This window comes from Lissotriton vulgaris, chromosome 6 (genome assembly GCF_964263255.1).
Source record: "Lissotriton vulgaris chromosome 6, aLisVul1.2, whole genome shotgun sequence".
NCBI classification, from domain to species: Eukaryota; Metazoa; Chordata; class Amphibia; order Caudata; family Salamandridae; genus Lissotriton; species Lissotriton vulgaris.
Genome location: NC_141694.1, coordinates 1,001,490,754 through 1,001,514,543, shown reverse-complemented (window position 1 = coordinate 1,001,514,543; position 23,790 = coordinate 1,001,490,754).

Genomic DNA, 23,790 nt, shown 5'->3' with positions numbered 1-23,790 from the left:
TGTGTCTCAGAGTGTGTACAAGTGAGTTTCTGATTATGTCAGTTAGAGCATCGATGTGTCTATTGGTGTATAAGTGTATGTGTTAATGAGTCCTGGGTGTCTCAGGATGTGTATGCCTAACTGTGTGAATGTGTTAGTGAATGGATTGGTGTGTTTATGGGTTAGTCATGTATGTAGGAGTGAGTCACAGAGTGTCAGTGTATGTATGTGTGAGTGGGTGATTGTGTCAGTGAATGCATCAGTGTCCATGGATGTGTCAGTGTATGTATTAGTGAGCCCTAGGCTGTGTCAGAGTGTATATGAGTGACGGAGTATGTCAGTTAATTTGTCATTTTGTCCATGGGTGTGTCAGTGTATATATATTAGTGATTCATAGGGTTTGACAGAGTGTGCATGAGTAAGTATGTCAGTTAATACATCAATGTCTGTGTTGGTGTCTCAGTATATGTTTGAGTGTGTCCTGTGGTATCTGAGTATATGCATGTGCGTATGTCTGAATGATTCAGTGAATGCATTAGTATGTTTGCTTTGCTGTATCAGTATACATATGAATGTGTCCAGGGTGTTTCAATGTATGTATCACTGAGTGTCTGAGCATTTTAGTGCATGTATCTATGTGTGCGTAGGTGTGTCCGATGTATGATTGCAAATCAGTGTTCATATCAGTGAGTGTCTGAGTACATCACTGAATGTGTTAGTGTGTCTTTGAGTAAGTCTGTATAACTATGATTATGTTTTAGGATGCTTCAGTGTATGTACCAGCGAGTGCCTGAATCAGATAGCGAATGTATTAATGAATTTGTTTGGCTGACTTACTATATGTCTGAGTGTGTCATGGGTGTCTGGGTGTATGTATCAGTGAGTGTGTAAGTTACTCAGTAGCTGTACCAGTGTGTATGTATAGATGTATCAGTTTATGCATGAATATGTGTCATGGTGTATGTATTTATGCCTTGATATTTCAATGTATACAACAGCGTCTACCCCGTGTAGCACTGTATACATCAATGTGTACCTAGATGTGTTACTCTATGAATTAGTGTGAGCCTGGGTATCTTAGTATATGATTAAGTAGTGTGTACCTTGGTGTGTAAGTGTATGCATGAGTGTGTTACCGGGTGTGCAAATCTATGTTTCACACTGTGTGGGTCTGTCAGTGCATCCGCAAGTGCGAGGATCAGTATATGAATATGAACCCTCAGTGTGTGCATGGATGTGTCTGTATCTGTATCAGTGTGTGCTTGAGTTTGTTACTGAATGTACAATGTCTGCCTCCCTGTCTTGTTGAAAGCATTGTAAAGTTAAAAAATGCAATAAGTCTCACACATTACTGCAATGAATGGTTCCATTGATCTGTGGTAAAAGAGAGAAAACACAAATATAAGTTATTGTTACATGTTATAAATTTGGAAAAAAGATATAATTTCTAAATATAAATGTTCATGTTACTAATGACATAACAGAGAGAAAACATTGTAAAGCAATTATACATTACATTTAAATATCTTATTGTTCCTTTTTTGCTGTTCTCAGCTTTCTTACTTGTACACTGTAAACAATGTATTGCATGAAGCTTCATCCTCGAACAGCAGGGAGAAAACAACCAGAACTGCACAGTATGAGTCTACAATTAACCCCTTAAGTGCTGCCGTCGGCCAACGATCGTCGCGAGCACTACCTTGCCAGTGCTGCGCACGACCGTTGGCCGACGGGCCAGCATTCGTTCTTCGAACGTTCAGCACTGGGCGCTGAACGTTCAACGCTCCTATGAGGTTAAGTGATACTGTGCATTGCACTCACTATAAATAATGCTGGTGTGTTAATTGACTCTATATACACAGCTGGAGTTGGTGGAGGGATGACTGGAAGTGGAAGACCCTGCTGGCCACACAGATTCTCCCAAAGTTCCTTCGGTGCAGCAATAACGCTTCTCTCTTCACCCGCAGGGCATCTGCACCTCTTCACACCTGCTGGCTTCTCACTTGGACTTGCAACACTGAGCTTCAGATTTGCATACTGGAAAGCAGAGAGTGAAACCAGAATCGAAAAACATGTGGCAGAGAAGAGAGGCAGTTCACCATCCAGAGAATGCTGAGATGAGACAGGAGTGTCCATATACCCAGCGAGAGAAGGAGAAACACTGAAAGACCGCAAGCCCGGGATGATCCCAGTCAAGCAGGGGGGCACCAGGAGGCCAACGGCCTTGACTCCTGCCACTCTCCCAATGGAGCATGGCTTTTGCCGGTACATACCTGTAGCCAGGCCTTAGCCGGGGGTAGGAGAGAGCAGGAGACAATCCCACATTGTGCCGGTATTATTGAATAAATAGCACCAATCAAAACACGTTCCCAATAATTTCTTACATGGGAACCATGTCAATAAACAAGCACTAGATGAAGGTTGAATTGAACATGGTGATTGCCCTCACACCCTATCCCAAAACCGCGTTGACTCTGTAGCAAACACTTACCTCTCATACTCTTTGTTTCCTGAGGGAGAATCAACGTGGGTGCTCCAAGCTGGCAAGATTTCCTGCAGAACCTTCAAGAAGAAAGGAGGAAATTAGACATTTGAATGACCTAAAATTCCAATTAAGGCTCAAACCTTAATGATATTTAGGGTATAGTGGAGGTTGGTCCAGTCTTACTAGATGGCAACAGCTCCTGCCAAACCCCAGCATTACCAGTCACCTCAGGTCGAGCTAGAGGTGGAATTTGACCCTTATACCTAACACTATAAATGTTTACATTGTGAAATTCTATGATTCTTCTCATGACTTGTTATGTGAGGGAATATGTATCCTGATATGAGTTTTATCAATTTTTATAATACTTGCTTTGATGGGAATATGTCACTAGTGGTTGATTCTTTAGAACATGCAATTGGCAAAATTATTTCTTATCATCATAAAACCCAGGATGGCACCTGGGTGGGGGACTTAATGCCAAAAGTTGTCCCAAGGTAGTAAAACCGGTATGTGGTATAATAGATTGTGTTGACAACAACATGATGCATTTTCAACATGACACCTATTGGAAGGCTTTGAATAGGCTTATGGTGATATGGAATCTTATCATTTTTAACACCATAAACCCCACACCCAGTGCTTTGGGGGTAACATTTGCAAGGTTTGACCAGGGATCTTCGCAAGATTTCATAATTGTAACAACCACCCTTAGTGAGAGAGTGACTAATATCCAAACAAAGTTTTTGGGACTTAGTGATCATGCTGTCCTTGCCTGCGAATAAAATTGGAAAGGTAGACAGAAGATCTATTCAGTCAGAACTCCCAAAGCCCACTTAGCTAGGAAAAATAGATACATCCTGAAATGGTATAAAGCAGATAAGGAGAATTTTCTCCCTTTGATATTACATCATAAACAATCTGAGGTTATGGCCTGTTCAGATCCAAGTTTGGACCCTATCGGGTTCAACCCCATTTCACCTCATTACTAGCCGAGGTTAAATTTTATCTGACACGGCCCTTTTGTTGAACCCCCCCTTCCGACCGTTGGCCTGACTTTGTGCACTAAAGCTTTGTCGCATCTTTGTAAAGCCCTACACACAATCCCAAGAGATTTTCATCTGGTACAGAGCCTAAAGGCTACTTAAAGGTGGTTAGACAGAACAGATTAAAATCTCTAAGGGAGGAAGCCTGGTTGGAATTAGGGAGAGCCTCAGAGGCAAAAGATTAAAGAGGCTTATGGAAAGGGGTAAATGCACCCTTTTTCAAGGATAATGTAGGACCTGTTGACTCGCATTGAATTTGGCTGGGTAACACACTTTGTAGAAATTTTTCATAGTCCACTTGAGATTGATGGCTCTACTAGTTCTCTAATTGAGAAGGCAAATCTCACTACTTTTAAGTTTGAGATGGATGAGATTTCCTTGGCTCTGTCACAAACCAGTTCTTTAAAAACCCCTGTCCCAGACAGAGTTCCCACCAATATAATTTTGAGTCACCTAGATATATGGATACCTCTTTTGACAAATGTATTTAATGCTAGTGGCAAAGATGGTCCCTCAATTCATGGTAACACTCCACCATTACACCCATCTACAAAAAAGGGGATAGAGGATTTCCTAAAAATTACATGCAGATGTCATTGATAGATAGTTAAGCCGAGCTAATTGGCTGCCTACTCCCAAACAGATTGGAGGATTGGGTAGAGGAGAAACAATGCCTTATTAAGGTTCAATACTGTTTTAGGAAAGGCAAAGGAACCATTGACCAATGCCTGAACCTAAATATGGTGGTTTCTAAATATACAATTGCAAAAAAGGGTCATATGTACATCTCGTTCATGGACCTATCATCTGCATTTGATTGAGTGGCTCATAGTAAGTTAAGATCTCCATGGGAATTGATACCGCAATCATCAATTTTATTATGCAGCTTTATGTAGGGGCCACAGATGGTGTTAGGTTTGGTAGAGCTGGGCAATGCACTAAGCCATTTAGCATCAAGCATGGAGTGAGACAAGGATGTGTGCTTTCTTCATTCTTGTTTTGCCTGTAAACCAATTGGGTGCAAAATGCCCCATAAAAATGCACTAAGAATGTACCATAAATTGAAGATTCCTTTTTGCGATTTGCGATTCCTTATTAGCGAAAAATAAGGAATCGTTAATAAGGAATCGCAAATGGCTATGCATGAAGAAATTGCTAAATAAATTGCGATTTCTTAAAATTCCTTACTTGCGACTCGCAAATTGCGAATCGTAATTAAGGAATAGCTCCCCATCCATTCCTATGGGCCTAGAGGCCCATAGGAATGAATGGGAAGACATTCTCAATTTGCGATTAGCAATTGGCGAATCGCAAATTGAGAATGCAATTTCAAGGGTGCAGGGGTGTCCACAGGACACCCTGTTGCACCCCTGAAATCAATCTGTGCACATATGTTGTGCACACACATGCCCTAACGGACGAATTTTGCGATTCGCACCCTTTGTGAATGCAATTTTCATTGATGCATGTGCCCCTAAGTTCCTAATTCTCCTCTACGCAGGTGATGCAGTGCACAACTCCACCGCACCTTGAAACCCTCACAGGTGAGTAGTGCGCTTTACAAATCCCTGATTGATTTATTGATTGATGGTGCGTACTCATAGAACACTGCAAAGTCTCATGGGAGAATTTTCTAGATTCATGCATTCATGCATGCCCTGGACCTGAGTGTTAATCTGTCCAAATCATTTGTATTAATCGCAGGATAACCATCTAAGAAGTGCCCAGTATTCTATCTTGTGCCGCACCGAGTGGAGGTGGTTGACTTCTTTCCATACCTTGAAGTCTTCTTTGATGGGAATTCATCATGGAATCATATGGTGATCAATAGAACCCTGCATCTGGAAAGAGATGTTGCGGCCATCTTTACATTTTAAGCGAAGCTAGAGAATAAACCTATGCCTGGAATGATACAGATTTATTTCTCTAAAGCTTAAGGTGTCAGCTACTTATGGGGTGGCAGTGTGGGGCATAGCAAATATAGATTCTTTACAATGCATAGAAGCCACCTTTGCTAAAAGGTTATTTTCCTTGCCTCAAATCTGTTCAAATTTTGTATGGCATAATGAGTTGAGTTTCTGTAATATTAGTGATGCTGTTAAATTGTCCCCTCTATTATAGTGGCTTTCTATTTGGAAGAGTGAGACATTGCTTTCAAATCAAGCAGTATTAAGGGATTGCCTATATTGGATCATGCCAATGCAATGCCGTTCCTGAGATATGTGAGATCCACATTGGCAAGTATTGGCCTGCACAAATTGTTTGACGCTCCGTTAGTTTGTGTTACCTTCCCGAAAACCGAATTGAAATATATCTTTTAGAAAGTGCACTTGTGGTTAGACGGGAGGCTAACAAAAACACATTTTGTGTATCTGTTTATTATAGGGCACCCACAGTAGGATGCTCTATCCTATTTAACCTTTGTTCATTATCTGCAGCATCACTTTATTTTGGTTAGATTTGCTTACATTTTATCCCACTCATGGTGGACTTCCCAGCTAATTTCCACACATTTAAAAAGGTGTCTAGCTTGTCCCTGTGATGTGGTTTCAGAACAAACAGCTCATCATGTGCTCTTTTTTATTTATTTTATTCCCAACAAAGAAAATCAATATTGATCCCATATCTGCGCTCCATGAATTTTAGCCACTATAAACAAGCATTGACCCATTTCCAACAGTTAGTCTGCTGTGTCTTGGCTTTGTGCTATTGTCAAGCACAGGAAAGCACTTTAGTGGCTTAGAAGGTCAAGCCACCATTGCATATGTCTGCTGCTTTTGGTCAAAGGGCGTAGAGCTAAGGTTAGGGGGCTCTACGTTGTTTTAACCCTGAATGATCCATTGATTGAATATGGCGGTTTATGAGTTTATGTAATTGGCAGCCTTTGATGAATTTTTTTTAACTGAATTTTATACGGGTTATCAATAATACTTAAGTTAATTAACATATTTTCATTAAATGAATGTATTTATTGTTAGCATCTCCTTTTATGCAAATAAATATTGTGATTAAAATATTATTGACTGACTGACTGAGTTAAATATTTTAACTATAGCTACTGAACTAATTTAAAATAACATATCTGAAAAAAATAAAATGTTATCATACTGGAAGTAGTCCATTACTCGAAATAGATGTTAAGCACATTGGAATTTTGGAAACATCACCTCTGGTAGGGCAAATGATGCCTTAGACACAGATGATCCATAAAAAACAAACATCGCTTAACACTTATTAAACGGTAATCCTCCATAGAACTTTGGTTGAAGAAAGAAGCGGTATGAATTTGGATGTTTGAAAGGCAGTTTTTGTTTCAATGTAAGCTTGCTGTCGTTGCATTCTGTCTATCCACTTACACTTTTTGAATGCACAGTGTAGTGTCCTGATGTTATACGAAGTCCTTCATAAAGGATGATAGCCGCTGTAGTGTACATTCTTTCATAAAGTGAAATTTGTCCTGCTTTGAAGTTTGTGATTTCAGTTTCTGATTTAAATCCATCTGCATCATTGTAGCATTAGTATAATGTATTTGACAGTTCTCTGTAACTTCAATGTAGACATTTATCTTATTTAAAATTTGGGAAGGTCATATTTCGGCTAACCTTTTCGATCAGTCTGTCAAAAGGTACAGTTTTAAAATCTGGCAATATTAGTTGTCACTTAGAATTTATTTCAGTGGTTGATATGAAAGAGCATTCTAAACAGTCCATGATTCTATTTGTAACTCAATCCAAATAAGTCATCAATATTTACTTCTTCTTCTTCTGAAACCCCAAGGATGACCATTATAAATTCTTACGCATCTTGTTGACTGTTGATAGTAAACATTACCCATCAACTACAAATTTGTAGAAGGTCTCCTATGCCTGAAGCGGTGTAGAGCGGGAATATGGACGGGAAAATATCGAGTTACATAAATATCTCTGCAAAAATATCGGCAAGAAGAAATATCGACCACAAAAATATAGTTTGACCAGAATATCGACAGACAGGTAAGTAATATCGATTACAATAATATAGTTGCAATAAATATCGTTTACAAAAAATAGTTTACAAAAATATCGATTTTTTAATAATTGTAAGTAATTTAGTGTTTTTAATGAGTATTGTTTGTCAATTAATTATATTTTGTAGCATTTTATTAGTTAATAATGTATTTTATGTTGAATTTAGTGTTAATAGTTCCGTAGCGGGTTGTGGGTTTATAGGGGAATAGGGTGGGAAGTAATTTAAATATATTAAAATAATTGATTAATTAATGTGTTAATTTAACATAAATAGTTTAATAATTATTAGTTAATTAATTTCAATTAGTTAATTGATAATTAATTATGTTAATTAATTATGTTAATTGTTTAATTAATTTTAGGTGTGTGTAGTGGACTTTTTAAGTGAAAATGCAGTGAAGTAATTACATTTTTATTGAATAATTAATTAATTATAAAATAATTATAATTAAATAATTTTTAATTTTAAAAGAGTAAATAAATTTAAGTTTGTGTTGTGGTGTTTATAAGTGTATATGGTGTGAAAGTTGTCAATTAATTAATTATTTAAATATTTTCAAAATACATTAATAATCATTAATTAATTAGTAAATATTAAATGTAATTGAGTAATTAATTTTAGGTGTGTAGGTGTTTGTTAAAAATAATATATTTAAATGTATATATTAAATATGTTTATAATCTACATTAAATTTTATACTAAATTTGATAGATGGTTTATTATTTTTTTTGAGTTCCAGCGCTTTCCCTACTGTTGCACCCTCTGGAGTGGGAATATTAATTTTTACCCCTACGCTATCCAGCGCTTTCCCTATTGTTGCACTCACTGGAGTGGGAATAGTAATTTTTACCCCTATGCTATCCAACGTTTTCCCCACTGTTGCACCCTTTGGAGTGGGAATAGTATTTTTACCCCTACGCTATCCAACGCTTTCCCTACTGTTGCACCCTTTGGAGTGGGAATAGTAATTTTTACCCCTACGCTATCCAGCACTTTCCCTACTGTTGCACTCACTGGAGTGGGAATAGTAATTTTTACCCATACGCTATCCAACCCTTTCCCTATAGTTGCACCCTTTGGAGTGGGAATAGTAATTTTTACCCCTACGCTATCCAGAGCTTTCCCTACTGTAGTACTCACTGGAGTGGGAATAGTAATTTTTACCCCTACGCTATCCAACTCTTTCCCTACTGTTGCACCCTTTGGAGTGGGAATAGTAATTTTTACCCCTACGCTATCCAGCGCTTTCCCTACTGTTGCACCCTCTGGAGTGGGAATAGTAATGTTTACCCCTACGCTATCCAGCGCTTTCCCTACTGTTGTACTCACTGGAGTGGGAATAGTAATTTTTACCACTACGCTATCCAACGCTTTCCCCACTGTTGCACTCTTTGGAGTGGGAATAGTAATTTTTACCCCTACGCTATCCAACGCTTTCCCTACTGTTGCACCCTTTGAAGTGGGAATAGTAATTTTTACCCCTACGCTATCCAGCGCTTTCCCTACTGTTGCACTCACTGGAGTGGGAATAGTAATTTTTACCCCTACGCTATCCAGCGCTTTCCCTACTGTTGCACTCACTGGAGTGAGAATAGTAATTTTTACCCATACGTTATCCAATGTTTTCCCTACTGTTGCACCCTCTGGAGTGGTAATAGTAATTTTTACCCCTGCGCTATCCAGCGCTTTCCCTACTGTTGCCCTCACTGGAGTGGGAATAGTAATTTTTATCCTTACGCTATCCAACGCTTTCCCTACTGTTGCACCCTTTGGAGTGGGAATAGTAAATATTACCCCTACGCTATCCAACGTTTTTCCTACTGTTGGACCCTCTGGAGTGGGAATAGTAATTTTTACCCCTACGCTATCCAGCGCTTTCCCTACTGTTGCACTCAGTGGAGTGGGAATAGTAATTTTTACCACTTCGCTATCAAATGTTTTAACTATTAATTTTTTCATATTTTTATTAAATGTATGTATTATTGTTGTTATATAATTTTATGTGTTAAATATATGTATATGTACACATTTATTAAGTTTATAATGATTACATTTAGTTAATTTGTTATAAATAGTTAAAATATAAAAGTAATGTAATGTATTTTGTTAATAATACTTATATTTTTTAATTATTTAATGTAATTTTAATTAATAAAGTCGATATTTTTTACATCTATATTTATTACATCGATATTTTTGAGTAGACATTTATGTACTTACCTGTTTAGGTATAGGGAGTCGATATTTTTGTAATCGATATTTATACAACTATATTTTTGTCAACTATATTTTTGTAATCGATATTTAAACACCCTACCGCCTGAAGCAGTATGAATTACAGTTCTGTCACTTAGCAAACGCTGGAGCAAATGAAACAGTGCAGAACAGAACCTGTTTCTGAAATGTGTTCAATTTTATTGACACGATATGGTAAATGAAATAGTACACCGAGAAGAACATTTGTATAGAAGCTGTCACCTGAACTGTTTTCCAACTGGTAACCTACAATAGGTCCTTCATTTTCCAGTTTTCTCTTCTTAACAGATTCTAATATTTGTTTGTGTCCTTTCTTTTCTTAAGCATCTGTACACTCTTTTGTAATCTCCCGCTTTGGACAGATTATCTGTTTCTCGTAAACAGGTTATTGGCCTAAAAGGAAGAACATTTACACTTCTTAACTTATTGTACTCTCTTACAGAGCTTCCATCAGCACTAATTGTCTTATAATCAAAATCAACCAAGAACAACCCAGACAATGTTGTAACTCTCAACAGAGCTACTTATGTCGTTGTGGACAGAAGCAGTCACAAGCATGAGGCGTAGCTGGAGAGCCGCAAGCATGTTTGGACTCCCACTGGCAGCAGGGGAAAGGAGCCAGGGAGGCACAGGAGAAGCAGGAGGTAGGAAGAGAGCATAAGCCATTGGAGTTTTCAGCAAGGGAGGGGAGGGGGCAACCCTAACATTTTGGTGAAAGGGAAGAAACCTGTGGTACTGGATTTACAGCTGCAGGAAACTAATCTAAGCTACAGTTTGAGAAATAGAAATTTAGACGTCCAAAGCCCTAGTTCCGAACAATAATCCAACAATAATCCAGTGTTGGTCCTCATGTAGCATTATCAGAAGGGAAGGCAAGTTAAGCATCCTGATCCACCACTAGTCGTGCCAGAAGTGTGGCTCAATGGTTAGAGCAGCAGACCCTGATGCAGAGGTCTAGCCCGGGACCAGGGTTCAATTCCCCGCCTCGGCGGGTCTTGGGCTCAAAATTCAACGGACCTGATAATTCTCGCCTCGGTGCCTATTACAATCATGGAGTCACACTCTGAAACTCTGGGCAATAGCTTGCTTAATCTCCACAACGGCCCCCACAATGCTAAGGAGGCCTGGCCTCCACCTTGGGGGTGCCCAGGAGTGGACGCCTCACAGGGAAAGCCAGGATGGGTTCCACAGCGGTATTCGTACAAGCGCCTTGAGACCCTTGCGGGTGAGCAGTGCGCTATACAAGTATCAATTTACAAGTATCAATTTTACATTTACATCTAGAAGAAGAAATACAGATATCAAACTAAAAATCACCCCCTCATTGCGACCCTTTGGTGAGCGAAGTAACTAAGACCAAAGACACAATAGAAATGTCGATGGAGGGGGAGAGCATAGTAGGAGAAGGTATAACAGTCAGTAATACATTTCAAGTACTAACAATGGAGGATCCTGAGGAAGTACAATCCTCCGATTCACAGAGAGAACAAAATTGTAGTCATAGTCAATGTGACCCATGTGTTGGAGGTCCGGTGGAGCTGCAAAATCTAAGGGACGCAACAACATACCCCAGGGTGGAATAATTAAGAGAATCTATAATTTTGGAGATGAGGAAAGGATTCAAGGGACATGTGATGCCCTAGAGAAGAAAATGAATACCTTGATGAGTCATGTGGTGGTAGTAGAAGCTACACAAGAGGATTTAGGCTGAGAAGTAGACATGAATCATGGAGAAATACAGGCTATGAAGGCCAGTGAAAAGGATCTTAGGAATACAATTGAATCCCTAGAGAACAATGCACAAAGAAACAATTTAAGATTGTTAAATACCCCAGAGGGAATGGAAGGGGAAAATGTCAAGAGCTTTGTAGTGGGACTACTAAATGAGTTTATCCCTTGTTTGGAGACAGCATTTCTGGAAAAAGACATTCAGAGCGTTCACCGGGATCCCTTCAGAAAATCAGGGGTAAGAAAGAACCCACAAAGAATTCTAATCAACTTCCAGAGCTACTCTTTAAAAGAGAAGATTCTGTTTGAAGCACTTAAAGCTGGTACATATAAAATAGGGGATTGGTCATTCAGGATTCCCTCGGATATCTCCAAAGCCACCTAAGATCAGCACTTCAAGAGCTAAAATCACTGGGGCCAACAGCACAAATGCACTTCCCACCTTTTTTATGCATTATGTGGATAATGTGCAGATGCATAATATGAGAGAACCAAAGGAAGTAGAGTTTTTCATAAACCAGATCAAATTGCAACAAAATATGTAATATTGTAGGCTACAGAGGTAGGATCTTGAAGGGCAAACATATTTCTCCCATAGACTGTAGGGACAGTTCCCCAGGGGTGGGTTGGTGGAGGGGGGATGCACAACTTCTTGACACACGCACATGGGTTATGGGAGCAAATTTCTTTAAAAAAATATTGTCCATGTTTGTGGAATAATGTGAATAACAACTGTGGGACGGGTCAGGAGGCAATATGTTTCAACAAATACAGGCCAAAAGTCAGTTAATATCCTATCTTGGAATGTGAATGGTGAATGGTCTACGGATAAGGTGTAGATATTGGAATAGCTAAGAATGGTTTATAGTGAAATCCTCATTATCAGGAGACACATTTATTAAAGACAGAATGGGGGGAGATAATAAAGAAGCAAAAGTGGGTAGATGCCTATGTTTGCACAAATCAGAATTGCTATGTTAAAGGGGTGGCTATACTATTTAAGAATTTGGGTAAAGCATCAATAGTAGAAGCGTATACAGACCCAAGGGGAGATGGATTGTGGTGAAAGCAAAAAGCTTAGGGAAAATATATGTTATCGCAGGCTACTACGGTCCTAACATAGATGATCCTGCCCTCTTGCAGTCTTTATATAATCAGCTATTTGATTCTACAGCACCTATAATCTTGGTAGGTGATTTTAATTTGTTAATAAACCCTGAGTAAAACAGGTGTCCTCACCTACCTAGAATGAGGGCAGGGTTGAAATGCTGCATGGAAGATTTCAGGTTGGTGGACTTTTGGAGAGAAAAAGGGGCAAGGGAGCGTAAGTTTACATTCAGGAAAAAGAAATATGGGCATGCCTCCAGGATTGACTATTTTCTGGTAAATAGGGAAGAAAGTAAAAAAGTTAGAATAGTGGAACACCTACCGACTCATCTGTCATATCATTCAGCAGTTTGACTGAAACTGAGGATAGATAAGATAGGCACCTCTCTGAGGTGGACTCTGTTTAGAACTTTACAATTGGATCGACAGATAGTGATAAAGCTGAGAGAGATAACTAAGGAATATGTTTTCTTAAATAATACAGATACATCTGTCCAAATGACATGGGATGTATATATGACATTTATTATGGGGAGGCTGAGTAGCATTGCTGCTTTCATGAATAAGTCTACCAGGAGTAAAAAAAAGTCTTTAGAAAATAGACTAGCAGCCCGCCCTGGCGTTGCCCGGGGCAGAAGGTGGCTGGGGGCAGCATCGCAGCAGGAGAGGCGCAGCAGAGTAGCCGGGAGCAGCAGAGCGTACTTACAGTGTTTCCTTGCTCCGGTTTTGTTGGTCCTGGCCGCTTCTGCCCACGCTCGTGTCCGCTGTTCCCCCCGACGTCCTGACTTTGAGGAAAAGGCCCCCGAGCACTCATGGCCCCCGCCCGTCCCTCCGCCCGTCCCTCGGTGCGCACCCGCGGCTCTTGTCCGCTGTTTTCCCCGACGTTCCGACTTTGAGTCAAAGGCTTGCGAGCACTCATGGCCCACGCCCGTCCCTCGGTGCGCACCCGCGGCTGCTTCACTTACCTCAGCCGCCGCTCCTCCCCGCGCTGCTGAGTTTACCGCTCCACTGCTCCGCCGCTCCTCACCGCTTGTCCGCAGCTCGCTGCTCCTCCCCGCCTGTCCGTAGGTCCTCTTGCTCCTGAACGCCGCTCCTCCCCGCGCTCCCGATGTCATCACGCACGTCGCGGCCGGCGCTACTTGCAAGGGACTACTTTTTTTCTATTCCTAAATTTTTTAAAGAACGTATATTTTTTATTTTTATATAGCCTATGTCCTTCTGCTTGCCCTGAGGTTTCCAAAGATGTCTTGGGTGTTTGGATTGGTGGTGTACTTTTCGAGTTTACCTGGCTCAAAGGACACAGTTCTCTCTTTATAATAGTAGTATAGATTACAACAGTTGGATAAACTGGGAGATCAAAGACATAGGATACAGGGTGTAAGCAAGGTTGAAGCAGAAATAATAGAGAAGAAAGAAGAATTGTCTGACATCCTGGGAGGAAAAGTCAGGAAGAAATGGGAGGCAAGTAAATTCTCACTCTATGAGTATGGAGAGGGATATTGTAAACTCTCAGCTTGGAAATTAAAAATGGAACAAAGTCAGAATAAGATTCCAGCAATCTGGGTGGCGGGTCAAAAAACACCAAGGGCCTCATTTATGAAAAGTGACGCATCGCTGCGAGAAAACAGCGATGCGTCACTTTTCATTGTTACAGATACCTCAGTATTTCTGATGTATCTGTAGGCACAAAATTGATGCATTGCGGGAGTGTGTCACAAAAGTGACGCAACTTAAGCAATTGGTCATTACACATGGGCAAGTCCCATGTGAAATGTGACTGCGTCAGTCTTACGCCTGCTGTGAGGCAGGTTTAAGATATTGATGCATTTGTGTCCTAGAAGTGGCACAGTGAAATCTCATAGATTACACTGCATCACTTCTACAAGGCTTACTTGCACTGGAATGCCCACCCTACATACATTATACCTGGCACAGGAATAATGTGAAGCAGGAGTTTACAACGTGACACATCTAGGTAGATGCATCACTTTATAAATATGGTGCAACAAGGCTCACTTTTTACGCCGCTGGTGCATCACAAAAAGTGACGCACCTGGCGGCGCAAAAGTGACGCTAGGGCTCATAAATAAGCTCCTCAGTTTAGACAATAGTGAGATTGAGAATGCGTTCGTGGATTTCTTCCGAGACTTGCACACAGAGGATATTGGTGCAACAAAAGAACAAATTGACTAGTATTTTGAAGGTATGGTAACACCTACGCTGTCAGATAAACAAAGGGAGTAGTCAAATTCTGAAATAATAATGGAGGAGGTAATGGGAGTGATAGAGAAATTAAAAAGAGGGAAAGCAGACGGCCCGAAAGCTTTAGCAAGTGAGATTTATATGTCCCTGAAAGAGGAGATTGTCCTGTTTTTGCAAAACTTTTGAATTTAATCTTCTTAAGCAGATCAGATATACCGAAATCATGGGAGGAGGAAACTATTTGCCTTTTGCAGAAAACTGGAAGGATCCAAGGTGTTGCAAGTCTTACAGACCCATATCGCTGCTATCTAGTGATGACAAGATTTTCTCTCAGATCCTAGCTAGGGTATTAGGGAGAATGGCAAACAAGCTAGTAGACCCAGACCAGAAGAGATTCATTAAAAGCAGGCAGATCCATGAGCTAACACATGAGATGTTTGGGACAATAGATATGGCAACACAAGAGGGGTCCCCTTTGTTGATGATCATTTATTTATATTGCATTTTTTGCAAGGAAAAACAAACAGGAGAGCAGACCGACATAGGGCAAGAGGAGAGAAAAAATGATTCACACATTTATGGTACGGAGCACCGATGGATATAGCACTCTCCTGTTATGGAACCAAAAATCCCAACAACATAGGAGCATGTCAGAACGGTGTTACAATATAGAGTATAGACCATCTGTTGAGTCATGACAATCCGTGTATTATCAGTAAATTAGTAGGGTGCATCACAAGTTATGCAATAGACGTACATCCAGTTTCTGGTCATCCAACTAAACAGCTCAGACAGGCAAGTATATCACACCATATCCTACCCAGTACTGCCCACTGTTTCATCAACAAGATGGAGCAGCAAGTAATCTTTAAGTGGCTGCCAGATATCACAAGGGCGAGAGGCAACAGGTAATATTGTTGCATAAGTGTCAATAGTTGTATTGCAATAAAAAAGGTCACAAATCCATTCTCTTATAGTTGTTTTTTGTGCTCTGCCCCAATGCAAGGAGATTTGGCATTTCGCCAAAAGGATAGCAAATGCCGAAAATCTCCTAATGCTTCTCTTAAGGGGTTTAATAGCCCAGTAATGCTGTAAGTGGTGAAGGCTACAATTTGTGCTCGACCATAAGGGATAAGTGTTGAAAAATATCCTCCCAATATGCCCTAACCGGTGTGCAACTCAAAGCGAGGTGTGCGAAATCTGCATCTAGTCTAGTGCCGCACATCTGGCACATGAGCTAGGGACTGTGGGACTTATTCTGGCAATTAACTTTGGGGTAATATATGCTCTGTGAAGATATTTAAAATGCAACAATTTATGTTTATAGTTATTCGAGACATAAGGGGTTTGTGCACAGCTATAGGAACATATTCCATCTGTCAAGGTTTGATCCAAATCCAACTCACAGGCCCCTCTGGATTTAAGACCCACAGGAGGGTGCCTGGATTGCGATAGGTGATATAGACAAGATGAGTACTATCTGAGGAGGTAATTATGAATGTGAGAGGCGGAAAGTCTTCTGGTTCTATGGCAGCATTAGGTAGAATACTCGTCAGGGCACTGCGCACTCTATGTAGAAGAAACCTGTCCACATAAGAAGTAGCTCCTTGTGATGTCAGGTCAGTAACAGTGGGTGGCCGAGAGTTTTTAAATAGATCCCTCATCATGTTAAGCCTCAATTTGTCCAGCGTCTTTGTGGTAAGATTTTCGGTGGCAGGGGATATCCACGATTGCCAAGTAATGGTGGATGAGCAGAATATAGGAAGTCATACTGCAGGTATCGTCATAATTTTGTTCATGTCCAACAAGTCGTGGACAGCATCTGTATTTCAGTGGGAAAGCGTGGAAGCCCCTGCAGCAAGATTGACAAAAATGAGTACGGATAAGCCTGGGATCTTTCAGGTCTAAGATATTGTATACGAGTGTCGGGGTGATACCAAAAGTATGTGAAATGAACCTGCGCCAGGAGGTAATAGATGTAAAGATCCGTAACTCCGAACCCCCCACTCATGTCATTATAAGTGTATTCCAACTTATTAGGGGTTGTTTGCCCGCCCTTACCAGTTGCGTCAATATAGAACGTAGTGTGTCGAAAACTATGCTGTCAATGCAATTGGGATATTTAAAAATAAATATAGCAGCTGTGGTAAAACAACCATCTTAACTATGGCAATTCGGTCAGCTATAGACAGATGGAGTGTAATCCATCTTTTGACCTGAGTTGTGAGTTGGTCCATCACTGGCCTATAATTAAGTTGGATGCCCCTGCAGCGTTACAACGTAAATAGATGGCAAGATACTTAGGGGGAAGTACTCCAGCACAAAAGGAATTCTACATCAACCTGAGTAATGGCAGGAGTTAACAGAGAAATCTCTGACTTTTTCCAGTTTATATCCAACCCTGAATGTACCCGAAAGCTAACTATCTCCCTCAGCAATGATGGAAGGTTCTCAGCTGGGTGCCGAACAAAAAGCAACACGTTATCAGCATAAAAGGAAGCAGTGAGAGGGCCCTTATGTAATTGCAAGCCCCTGTGGAGATGATGCTCCTCTATGTGGCGGGCAAGAGGGTCCATAGAAATAATGAACAAAAGAGGGGACAAGAAGCACCCCTGTTGGGTGCGTCGTAACAAAGGGAACTGTGTTGTATTATCCCATTTACTTTCCATTGGGCAACTGGATTGAAATATTAAAGGCCAACCAAATTTAAAAAATCTGTTGGTATACCCAGCTTTGCATTATTTTTATAAGAAGGACCATTCCAAAGAATCAAATGCCTTCTCGGCATCCAGCAGCACAGCTGCTGGCGGAAGTGTCAGTTCCATCTGATTCATTACCAAGAACACTGTATGCAAATTGATCATTGTGGACCTACCAGGAATGAAGCCTACTTGAAAGGGGAAGAAGATAGTATCCACTAATAATGAGAGACGGGTGGCTAGGTTTTTAGAGAGGATTTCATAGTCATGGTTCAACAGCGATAATGCTCTGTTCGACTGGCATTCGGTGGGTGGATTACCCGGTTTAAGGAGTAAGATTACTATGGCTTCCAGCATGGTTGGGGAGAGGAACCCACCGTCAAGAGCCTTGTCATAGACCTCAATCAGCCGTGGGGCAAGTATAACCTGATAGGCTTCGTAAAAGTCTGCGGTGAGGCCGTCAGAGTCAAAGGCTCGACTGCTAGCTAAGGGCCAGATGTAGGTAATCCTATTTTACTGATTCTAAAATACCGAATTTTACCGATTTGGTATTTTAGAATTGGTAAATGGGATGTAGGTAAAAATTTTGTAATTTTTACGGATTTGGTAAAATTCGGTATCAGCCATTCGGTATTTACCGAATCAGTATTTACCGATTTGGTATTTACCGAATCGGTAATTTCCATTCAATCCTATGGGCCAAAAGGCCCATAGGAATGAATGAGAATTAGCGATTCGGTAAATACCGAATCGGCTAGGAAAAAGACAGCAAAACTCAGGAGTCAGACAATTAGGTGCAACCACCCCCTCCCAACCAGGAAGTGGCTACACCCAGGCAGCTGGAAGCAATAAGAAGCTTCTGGAGAGGCTGTGAGAGCAGAGCTGAGTCCCTTAACCACAGGAAAACCAGTGAAAAGGAACTCCCAGAGAGGAAGAGAAAAATAAAATTCAGCACCATGGAGCTGCAGGTCCTCGTGGAGAAGGTGGTGAAAGAACACCATAAATTGTTTGGAAAGCAGTTCCTGACTGTGGCTGAATCTGCCAAAAGAAAGATTTGGATGGAAATACAGTCCAAGGTGAATGCTGTAGGAGTGACTCCAAGGGACATAGATGACCTGAAAAAGAGGTGGTACGACCTCAGGAGCTTGACTAAGAAGAAAATTGCAGAGCTCCACAAAGGGGCAAACTGAACTGGAGGAGGGAGGAACCGTGCACCTTCCCTGACTGAGCTGGAGAAGCTGGAGGAGTCCACCATAGAACCAGAGAACGTCTGTGGACTGGGAGATGCAGACAGCTCAGCCAGAGCTGCCACTAGAAAAGGTAAGAAGCATGCACAGCAATCACCACCACCCTATCGCCTTCCCTTTCCCCAATGTGGCAGTGTTAACCCCACTCCAGTAGAGGTAGCAATGTACAGCAACAATGCATTATGGGAGATGTAGTCATATCAAGACCTTCCATGTCATACAGCACACCAAGCAACAAGTTATGCAACACATATTAGTGATAATGAAGCCGAGGCAATATGCACAGTGTTTCAGTGAGAAGAATGTAATTGGATAAGAAGTGAGGCAGGAGCACATAGCTAATGTACGCTTTTATGTCCACAGGCGAGACATCTCGCAGGCGTGCCAGGGAGAAGGAAGGCAGTGCACCACAGCGGAACGACAGCCAGGAGGCAGGCACAAGTGCAGGGAATGTTACTGAGGATACTGGTGCACCAACAACACAGCCACCATCACAAGAGCTTGAAATGTCTCCACAGCTGCAGGCATCCCCAGAGCGTTCAGGATCCCCTCTGCTACTGTCCTCACCTGAACTGCCTGCGTCACTGCCGCAAACAACACCTCCACCTCAAAAGAGCAAGAGGCATGTTGTTGCCCCACTAGTCGAAATGGAAACATCAGCAGGTGACATGGAGGGGGATGAGACACCAACCTTGGCTGGGGAAGAAAGCACTGCCACACAGCAGTCCAGTCCAGAGGGTGCCCACACGTTGCCAGACGTCGCAGGCCCAGACACACCAGTGCTGAACAACACGTGGAGGGTCCCAGTGTCTTCCGTGGGCTGGAGGGTAGCATGGTCAAGATACAAAGAATGCAGGGGAAGGCCATCCAGTCGGTGCAAAGCCAAATGAGGCACCTGAATGCAAACATGGAAAACATTGGGAAGGGCATCAGTGCACTGGTGGATGAGAACAAAGAGATGGCATCAGGTATGAGGGAGATGGCTGCAGGGATGCGGGACATGTCACAATCTGTGCTTCTCTTGTACACAAAACTAGATCAGGACAGAGCAACAAGGAGGAAGGACAGGCAGGAAGCACAGCGACACACCAAGGCTGTTAACCACCTGGCCACAGCAACTTCCCTTCTGTGCAGGTGAAGTGTACACATGTAAGAGGGCTTAGCACACAACAGCAATGAGGTTTCCAGGGGCCTTGCAAGGGTGATGAGTGCTGTAGAGGTGCTGCTTAATGCACAGTCAGCACATACTGCTGCACTGGATGTTCCTGAGAGTGAGGAAAGCACCAGTAGGAGCAGCATGACAAGCCCCCCTGTTGCTGAGACACGGAGGAGCAGCAGGCTCCATGGTGCTCCAAGTTCCCACACACCTAGTGAGGACAGCCAGCCAATTACATCTGGCACCGGTAGGCGTGGCCGAAAATGACTTATGCTGTTCACACTCTATGACTTTTAATGGAGAAGAGAGCCAGGACTCCCATTATTAATGGATACCATTTGTGCTGCACATTTGTGCCTTTGAGTACCTGCGTAGTGCCAACAAGTAAACTACGTGGAGGAGTGTGGCTCAATGGTTAGAGTGGCAGATCCTGATGCAGAGTTCTGGCCAGGGACCAGGGTTCGATTCCCGCCTCAGCGGGGTCTTGGGCTCAATTTCCTCGGACCTGTTAATTCTCGCCTAGTGCCTATTCTAATCACGGGCCCTACGCTGCAACACTGGGCAATAGCTTGCTTAGCCTCCACACCGGCCCCAGCAGCGCTAAGGGTGCCTGGCTTCACCCTGGGGGTGCCCAGGAGGGGACACTTCACAGGGAAAGCCAGGAGGGGTTCCACAGCGGTATGAGTATCAGCGCCAGGAAGCCAAATAGGCGTCACCGCAAGGTGACCGTCTGGTGACAGTGCGCTCTATAAGTACCATGACATTACATTTAAATTTACGTTGGGTACATACTCCACCTGTCTGTGTCTCTTTACTTACTCAAAAATAGTTGCATGTGATCTCTGCCCGTCTCTGTCTGCCAACTGTAGCTGTCGCTACTCCTGCTGTGTTGGGGTCCGGCAGTGCATGTTCATCATCATGGTCCTGGTATTCGCACAATTCCACCTCTGTGCCCTTCTTTGTAGCAAGGTTGTGCAACATTGTGCAAATTGCAAAGATCTTACAGCAGATGAGTGGTGAGTACTGCTGTGTGCCTCCGCTTCTGTGGAGGCAGCGGAACCTGCTTTTTAGGAGCCCAAAGGTGCACTCAACAACGTTCCTAGTGGATTTGTGTGCCACATTGTATAGTCTCTGGCTTTGCGTTGATGGGTTCAGGTAGGGTGTCAGGTTAAACGAGCGGACGGCATATGCGCTGTCACCTATTGGAACATAATAGGGCCTTTACTCACATGCACAACAACACACACATCTGCCGTTTCTATCAGGGTTGGTCACAGTGTTTTACCTAGCAGGTATCCTTCTCCAAATTCCCCCGCTGTCAGGCGTGTGTATATCCCACTGTGCTGAAAGATGTAGGAGCCGTGGGTGCTTCCCGGGAATTTGGCCACAATGTCTGTGATGATGTTGTTGGCATCACAGATTACCTGCACATTGATGGAGTGTGCTGACTTCCTATTGCAGTAAATGTACTCTGTGGCAGCAGGTGGGCAGATTGGGATGTGGGTGCCATCAATACAGCCAATGACATGTGGGAAGTGTGCCAGTTGCTAAAAGTCAATCTTGGTCTTTATCAGTTCCGCATGTGTGTCAGGGAAGCTGATATATTGATGCATTCTCTGCATCATGGCCTGTAGGAACTTGTGGAAGAAACAGGACAGGCAGCTCTGGGACACCCCACCTACAGCAGCAATCACCCCCTGGTAACTCCCAGAAGCAAGCAGGTGTAGGCATCTGTACATGGGGAGGGATGGCATGCGCCCTTGGTGTTTGGGGAGTGGGTGCAGGTCCCTGATCAAGTCCTGGATGGTTTGGGGGTCTAGCCTGTACCTTTGCAAGATCTCTGCCTCAGTGAGTTGGAAGAGCGTTATCGGCTGTCTGTAGACTTGCTCCTCCCATCGCCAAACCCTCTCTCCTGCTGCTTGTAGCCGTAGCCGCCTTGCTATCACATAGAATGCCGCCACTCTGGTCACACTGTTGCATTTTGGGGCATTTTTTATAGCCTACACCTGGTTACCACCTGCTTTCAATCCATGTTAATAACCGACTCTTAAATACCGAATTTCATGTATTTCGGTATTTTAGAAGTTACCTACATCTCGATAGTCATTTTTAAACATTTCTTATTTACCCATTTGGTAAATACCGCATCGGTAAATACCGATTCGGAAAATACCGATTCGGAAAATTCAGATTCGGTATCTTCCGATTCGGTAAATTACAGACTCGTATTTACCGAATCGGTCTTTTTTGGGCTCCTACATCTCAATAGCCCAATACTAGTCGGTAACGGACGAAATTCAGTATTTTTGGCCGTTACCAACCGGTATTTGGCTACCTACATCTGGCCCATAGTCTTTTATTGCCTGTTTAACCTCACCAGTGTCGATTGGGGATGTCAAGAACTCACACTGCCCATCTTCAAGCTAAACCATGGCTATTTCCTGCAAATATTCCCGTAAAGCTTGCTCTCCAGGAGGTGCGCGTGTTTCGTACAGTTGTGTGTAGTTGGCTAATTAAGTCTCAGAATTGTCAATATTATTTATTAAGGGCTCGCCCTTGTCTGAGTCTAATTGTGTGATATATGTCGATTGGAATTGCGGGCAGAGAAGTCGAGCCAGTGTCCTACCCAGCCTTTCCCCCTCCCCATACACACTAGCCAAAGCATATTTACCAAAGTATTTAACTACCCTGGCCACTGCATCAATAAAACTCCTCAATCAACGCAGAACAGGCATGGAAAGAGGCTGGTGAGGGATCAGTAAGAGAAAGACTGTTGGTGTCTTTCAGTTTCTGTTCTAGTTTACTTAGCTCCCTGCGGATAGATAGGAGCACTTAGAAATACAGACCCCGTGCACCACCACCTTAAAGGCATCACTAACTGGGAGTCCACTCTGACGTCATTAAGTTTGAAATATATTCCTGAATGGCGTCACCCACCTCACTTCGAAACACAGGGCTAACAGGTCAGATGAAGGGAACCTCTACAAAGGTTGCTGCTTAGGGAGTAAAGTGAAGTCTAATACGAGGAGGACCGTAGAGTGATCGGATACAGTGCGAGGTAGGTATTCAATTTCACGTACATCCAGCAGTAACAGTGGAATCATTTAAAAGTTGGCTATACGGGACCAGGTTCCATGTGCGTAGTGCACTGTGCAAAATGCTGTTCACACTGATTGCACAGTACCGGATGCTTGTCAGTACTGTGCAATCAGTGCAAACTGCATCTTGCACAGTTCAATCGGCTGTTTTCTGCCGCTCGAGTAGATTTGTACTCGAGCGGAAGCTTTCTCAACGCAGACTGGTACTTTGTCATCGTGAGCCATTTATTTTCCATGCTCGCGATTGGAAACTTGATGTTGCTGGTCGTGAACGAGGAAAAAGTCTCGCTGGGATGTTATTTTTCTTGCTAGCGGTCACCAACTTGACGTTGAGGATCGCGAGCAAGCAAAAAATGCCTGCTACACTACGCATTTTTGCACTGTGCTGTGTGCAATTTGCGCAGTGCGTAGTTGCACAAACTACGTGAGTACAGCGTAGTCCTACGCCCAGGCCTAACTAAGATGCACACCCCATGTGAAATGGAGCTGTAACATGAAAAAAGGGACTCACCCCAAGTGGAAGCAAAATGATGCGTAGGGAGGGGTGCCTAGTGAGTTTTCTGAAAGAAGGCTATTTGGATAGAATGCCTAGCCAGGTAGGCCAACACTTGTGTGCATTTTTTGGGATTAGGCAATCCCCTAACATTCCAAGATAAACATCGAAGGTGGAGTCCAGAACCGTCAACAGTCATTGAATCACCAGTAGAATTAGCATTATAAAAAAAGAGCAGCATCACATATACCCTGCACTGCAAATGGTAAAAACGCTCCATGCAAAC